At 40.3% G+C, this 7,097-nt stretch overlaps 1 pseudogene; it reads left to right on the top strand.

Annotated features, from left to right (window-relative positions):
* Positions 1-6,777: 6,777 nt before the first annotated feature.
* Positions 6,778-6,877, top strand: LOC127099036 (uncharacterized; annotated as a pseudogene).
* The last annotated feature ends 220 nt before the right edge of the window (positions 6,878-7,097 follow it).

Raw genomic sequence — 7,097 nt, forward strand, 5'->3', positions numbered from 1 at the left:
AAAAAAGAAAGAAAGTGTAACGTTCGTCTCCAACGGCTCCTTAACGTTCACTAGTCTGAAGGGTGTTACGCTCGTCACAGGGGTGTGACGTTCGTAACGGGCACTTGGCGTGCCGTCCGTTATGGATTGTGTGACGCTCGTCACACATTCCATTTTGGCAAGGTTTCAGTAGCGTTTCACAGAATCACTTTGGTAAAGGATTTTATTTTTGTTATTTATTTTGTTTTGTTTTGCTTATGATTGGTTTATTCTGTAATTTAATTTATCGTGCACGCTTAATCTGCTTTGCATAATAATAAGTCATAGGTAGCAACAGTAGAGCATAATAGCTATTGCATAATAAAATTAAATAAACAGCTTCAATAAAATGATCATAATGTAATACAAGAAAGGAAAAACAATGAAATGAAAGAGAAATAAATGTGAACATGAATTCAAATAACATTAATGAATAATCTAACTTAAAACTAAATAACTTAGAAAAATAACTAAATTCTATCCCTCTGTACGATCTCTGGCCGGAGGAGCAAAAGAGTTAACACGATGTATCAACTCGTGAAACTGATCTGTCATACTGCTCATGTATCCTAGAACTTCGTGTCTCATGTTAGTAAATTCTCCTCTAAGGGCGTCTTGTTCTGACATCAAAGCTTCAATGGCGGTGTAATAGTCAGTTCCGGGCATATGATGCCGGAGGTCGGATATGGCTGATTCTTCGGTCTGAACAGGCTGAGGAGGAGGGTCAATATCATAATAGCCGGATGGTGTCTGAGGGTCAGATTCAGCATGAGGGATCTGGTCATCATAAGTCTCATAGTCATCACAAATCTCATAGTCCTGGATGGATTCAGTGGATCTAGCAGGAGTGGGAGTTTCGTTCAGGTTGTAGAGCCAGTTACTGCGGTTATGAATGCTAGTCCTAGGATCGGGCATGGTGAATAGGCAAAGAACCTGGTTATCAATAATAAGCTCAAACTCGTCAGACCCTAGGTTTGCTATAAACATAGTGTTGAAGAGGAAGGGTATACTCATAGTAGTAATGCCACAAAAAGGGCTTAGGCCAAGCATAGGCTGACGTAGTCCGCCTATTTTAATGGGTGCTCGCTCATCCTGGATAAGGTGGTCCAAATTAGCTAACATAAAAGTGGCACCGTTTACTGGACGGTTCTGGGAAGCACAAAATATGATGAAGAGTTCATCATGTGAAACTGAAGTACTATTTGGCTTCTTCCCAAATAAAGTGTGGGTCAGGATCTTATGGAAATAGCGAAAGGCCGGGTTGTGTATGTTTCCAGAGAGAAACTCATGTTCTTCAGGCTCATCATTTCCAGTCAGCTTACCCCAAAAGTGTTCAAGTTCTCTATGTTCAAAAAGTTCTTCCTGGCTTACTGTGAATGTGTCAAAGGAGGTAGGAAAACCCAAAAGATTGGTAAAGTCTCTAATATTAAATTGGTACTCCATATTGAACATTCTGAACTGGATAAAACCTCTGCTAATTCCTTTTCCATGGCTGGGTAGATAGATTAATGAGCTAAGGAATTCTAGTGTGAGTCTCCGGTAGGTGGTGAAATGTCTCAGGATAGGGGATGTCTCCCATCCTATCTGGTTCAGCAAATACAGGACACTTTGTCTAAGTCCAAGGGCAGTCATAGCCCAATCATCAGCATATAAACTAGGTAGCATCTCTCTAGTGGCTAGTTCTTCAAACTTTTGTTTCTGAGCCATTCCTCTGAATTTGATACCCATACGATCAAAATGTCCCATCTGGTTAGTGTTAGCTAGAGAAAAGAAAACATGAGTTTTAGTCAGGATTTGGCCAAATGCCGAAAGAAGAAAAAATTATTATATATATTTTTTTCTTTTGAATTAAAATAAATCAGGAATTAATACTAAACAGAAATTAAAAGAATAATTGAGGAAAAAAAAAATAGGAAAATGATAATAATAGAATAAGAAAATAATTGTGGGTTGTCTCCCACTAAGCGCTTTGTTTAAATGTCGCAAGCTCGACAAAGAAACTGTTAAGTATAATCTATAGGTCCTGGGGGCATTTCGTCTAAGTGTAGGATTTGCGAATCTCCATTGGTTTCCGCATAATGATAGTGTTTTAGACGTTACCCGTTTACGGTAAACGGTTCTGTGGATTTGCCTTTAATTTCTATTGCTCCACTAGGGAAGATGTTAGTGATATGAAAAGGTCCTGACCATCTGGATCGTAGTTTTCTCGGGAATAACTTTAGTCTAGAGTTAAATAAAAGGACTGCGTCGCCTTGCTTGAAGATTTTCCTTGATATACGCTTGTCATGCCATTGTTTTGTTCTTTCTTTATAGATTCTGGCATTTTCATAGGCGTCTCTTCTGAGTTCTTCTAATTCGTTTATGTCAAGGATTCTCTTTTCACCGGCGGCTTTATAGTTTAGATTCAGATTTCTAATAGCCCAATAGGCTTTATGTTCTAATTCTACCGGGAGGTGACAGGATTTTCCATAAATGAGCTTAAATGGGGTCGTCCCTATGGGGGTTTTATAAGCAGTTCGGTATGCCCATAAAGCTTCTGGTAATTTCAATGACCAATCTTTCCTTGAAGTGGCGACCGTTTTTTCTAGTATTTGCTTGATTTCTCTGTTAGATACTTCCACTTGTCCACTGGTTTGAGGGTGGTAAGGTGTCGCTATCCTATGTCTCACTCCATATTTAAATAGTAATTTTTCGAGTACCTTGGATATAAAGTGCGATCCACCATCACTGACTACTATTCTTGGGATGCCAAATCTCGGAAATATTATATTCTTAAAGAGTCTAGTTACTACTCGGGTGTCGTTTGTTGGGGAGGCTACAACTTCGATCCATTTTGATACGTAGTCAACTGCCACGAGTATGTATTTGTTACCGAAAGAGGATGGAAAAGGTCCCATGAAGTCTATTCCCCACACGTCGAAGATCTCTACTTCCAAAATACCTTTTTGTGGCATCTCGTCACGTCTAGATATGTTTCCCGTGCGTTGACATCTGTCACATTCCTTAATAGCCGCATGTACGTCTTTCCATATAGTTGGCCAATAAAAGCCGGCTTGTAGGATTTTAGAGCAGGTCTTGGATGTACTTGTGTGTCCACCATAAGGAGCGGAGTGGCAGTGTTGGATTATATTTTCTACCTCTTCTTCGGGTATACATCGACGGAAAATACCATCGGGGCCTCTTTTGAAAAGTAAGGGATCATCCCAGTAATAGTGTTTTATGTCGTAGAAGAATCGTTTCTTCTGCTGGTAAGATAAAGTAGGTGGGACTATTCCGGCAGCTAAATAATTGACGAGATCAGCGTACCACGGTGTGGCAGATATAACTAAGGTGGTTTCTACTTGCATGTCGGAGTTGTTCTCTTCCAAAGTAGCTATAAGTTTGTCATACGAGAAATCATCATTAATTGATGTTCTTTCCGGTTCAAGGTTCTCAAGTCTGGAGAGGTGGTCAGCTACTACGTTTTCAGTTCCTTTCTTGTCCTTGATTTCTAAGTCGAATTCTTGTAGCAACAAGATCCATCTTAGGAGTCTAGGTTTAGCATCCTTTTTTGTTAAAAGGTACTTGATAGCAGCGTGATCAGTGTAAACTATTATTTTAGCTCCGACCAAGTAAGAACGAAATTTATCTAGCGCAAATACCACTGCTAGGAGTTCTTTCTCGGTAGTGGCGTAATTCATTTGCGCTTCATCCAGGGTTCTGCTTGCGTAATATATAACGTGAAGCTTTTTATCCTTTCGTTGTCCTAAAACAGCACCTACAACATAATCGCTGGCATCGCACATTATTTCGAATGGTTCATTCCAGTCTGGTGTCTGCATTATGGGTGCGGAGATCAATGCTTGCTCAAGCGTTTGAAATGCTTTTAAACAGTTATCGTCGAATATGAATTCGGCATCTTTCATCAACAGTCCGGTTAAAGGTTTAGTTATCTTAGAGAAGTCTTTGATGAATCGTCGGTAAAAACCGGCGTGTCCTAAAAAGCTTCGTACTTCTCTCACGGTTCTTGGGGGTTGAAGATTTTCGATTACCTCTATTTTGGCTTTGTCTACTTCAATTCCTCTGTTCGAGATGATGTGTCCTAAAACAATTCCTTCTTGTACCATAAAGTGGCACTTTTCCCAATTAAGTACTAAGTTTACTTTTACACATCGCTCAAGAACTCTTTCCAGGTTTTCAAGGCATTCTTCGAAACTTTGTCCGTATACAGAAAAGTCATCCATAAATACTTCCATGATGTTTTCGAGAAAGTCGGCGAAAATTGCCATCATGCATCTTTGAAAGGTTGCAGGGGCATTACACAGACCAAACGGCATTCGTCTATAAGCGAAGGTACCAAAAGGGCACGTGAACGTTGTCTTTTCTTGGTCATCAGGGTGAATTGGTATTTGAAAGAAGCCTGAATAACCGTCTAGATAACAGAAATGTGAATGTTTTGCTAATCGTTCTAACATTTGGTCAATGAATGGTAAAGGGAAATGATCTTTTCGGGTTGCTTTGTTTAGTTTCCTATAATCAATGCACATTCTCCATCCTGATTCGATTCGTTTAGTTATAGTTTCCCCTTTTTCGTTTTCAATAACGGTTATGCCTCCTTTCTTTGGTACAACGTGCACAGGACTAACCCATTTGCTATCAGATATAGGATATATAATACATGCTTCCAATAACTTGGTTATTTCCTTCTTTACTACCTCACTCAGGATCGGATTTAGTCTTCTCTGGTGTTCCCTAGAGGTTTTACAGTCTTCTTCTAACATGATGCGGTGCATACAAATAGAAGGACTTATTCCTTTAAGATCGGTGATGTGGTACCCTAGTGCGGTTGGATACTTCCTTAAGATATGTAGGAGTTTTTCTGTTTCGAGTCTTCCTAGGTCTGCATTAACTATCACAGGTCGTTCAAGTTCTAAGTCTAGGAATTCATATCTCAGATTTTTGGGAAGTGTTTTCAGGTCAGGGGTTGGTTTGTTAAGACATTGCGTAGGATCCGGTGTTATTGCTAAACATTGGTTAGATCTATCTTCTACAAGGCAGTCAGATGATTTGTCTTCTTCTAACTCTGCTTCTTTTATGCATTCATCGATGATATCCATGAAGTAACATGTATCTTCTATTGCAGGTGCTTTCAAGAATTGGGAAAGAATGAATTCAATTTTCTCTTCACCTACTTCGAAGGTGAGTCGTCCTCGTTTTACGTCTATGATTGCACCGGCAGTTGCTAAGAATGGTCTTCCCAGTATAATGGGTGTAATATCATCTTCTCTAATGTCCATAATTGTAAAATCAGTGGGAATGTAGAATTGACCTATGCGTACGGGAACGTTTTCAAGGATTCCTACAGGATATTTGATGGAACGATCTGCTAGTTGCACAGACATTTTGGTTGGTCTTAATTCTCCCATTTCCAGTTTCTTACATATGGATAAAGGCATCACGCTAATTCCGGCTCCTAAATCGCATAAGGCTTTGTCAATGACAAATTTTCCTATGTGACAGGGTATAGAGAAACTACCTGGATCCTTGAGTTTAGGGGGCATGTTTTGGATTATAGCGCTACATTCGGCAGGGAGTGTAACGGTTTCGCTATCCTCAAGTTTCCTCTTATTAGAAAGGATTTCTTTTAAGAATTTAGCATATGAGGGCATCTGCGTAATAGCTTCGGTGAACGGAATTGTAACGTTTAATTGTTTAAGGAGATCAACAAATTTTCTAAATTGGCCCGCATCTTTGGTTTTAACAAGCCTTTGAGGGTAAGGTATAGGTGGTTTGTAAGGTGGTGGAGGTACATAAGGTTCCTTCTTTTCTAGGGTTTCCTTATTACTCTCTTCCTTTTCCTTAGGTTCACTTCCCTCAGTTGATTTCTTAGGGTTTTGGTTTTCTATCCTTGGATCAGACGGTCCTTCCACTTCCGTTCCACTTCTTAATATAATTGCATGAGCGTGGCTTCTCGGGTTAGGTTGGGGCTGTCCAGGGAATGTACCAGTTGGGGCAGCAGTAGGTGCTTGTTGTTGGGCTACTTGTGATATTTGTGTTTCCAGCATTTTGTTATGGGTAGCCAAGGCATCTACTTTGCTTGCTAGTTGTTTAAGTTGTTCGCCAGTGTGTACATTCTGGTTTAAGAAATCTTTATTGGTTTGTTGTTGGGAAGCTATAAAGTTTTCCATCATGATTTCCAAGTTGGATTTCCTAGGGGCGTTATTGTTAGGCATGGATGGGTTCGGTTTCTGATATCCCGGAGGTATAGTTGGGGCTTGATTTGGAGACTGTCCAGGCGCGTACAAAGCGTTATTGCTCTTATATGAAAAGTTTGGATGGTTCTTCCAATTTGAGTTATAGGTGTTCGAATAGGGGCTTCCTTGAGCATAGTTTACTTGCTCTGCTTGGATTCCTGTCAAGAGTTGACAGTCCGTAGGAGTGTGGCCTTGGATTCCACAGACCTCGCAATTCTGAGTTATAGCAACCACGGCGGCTGGAGGTGATACGTTTAGACTTTCAATTTTCTGGACCAAAGCATCCACTTTTGCGTTAACGTGATCAAGGTTACTTATCTTGTACATGCCAGTTTTCGTTTGAGGTTTTTCCACCGTTGTTCGTTCGGTTCCCCACTGATAGTGGTTTTGGGCCATGCTCTCGATAAGCTGGTAAGCATCAGCATAAGGTTTGTTCATTAATGCACCACCTGCAGCGGCGTCTATTGTTAACCTTGTGTTGTATAAGAGACCATTATAAAATGTGTGAATTACTAACCAGTCTTCCAAACCATGGTGTGGGCAAAGTCTCATCATGTCTTTGTATCTTTCCCATGCTTCGAAAAGAGACTCGTTGTCTTTCTGTTTAAATCCGTTTATCTGGGCTCTTAACATAGCTGTTTTGCTTGGCGGAAAGTATCGGGCAAGAAAAACTTTCTTCAACTCGTTCCATGTGGTGACTGAGTTGGAAGGGAGAGATTGAAGCCATCTTCTAGCGCTATCTCTTAATGAGAAAGGAAAAAGACGAAGTCGAATTGCCTCTGAAGTGACACCATTAGCTTTAACAGTATCAGCGTTCCAGAGAATTGGTTCTGTTGCACTGCCTGC

This window comes from Lathyrus oleraceus, chromosome 6 (assembly GCF_024323335.1).
Source record: "Lathyrus oleraceus cultivar Zhongwan6 chromosome 6, CAAS_Psat_ZW6_1.0, whole genome shotgun sequence".
NCBI classification, from domain to species: Eukaryota; Viridiplantae; Streptophyta; class Magnoliopsida; order Fabales; family Fabaceae; genus Lathyrus; species Lathyrus oleraceus.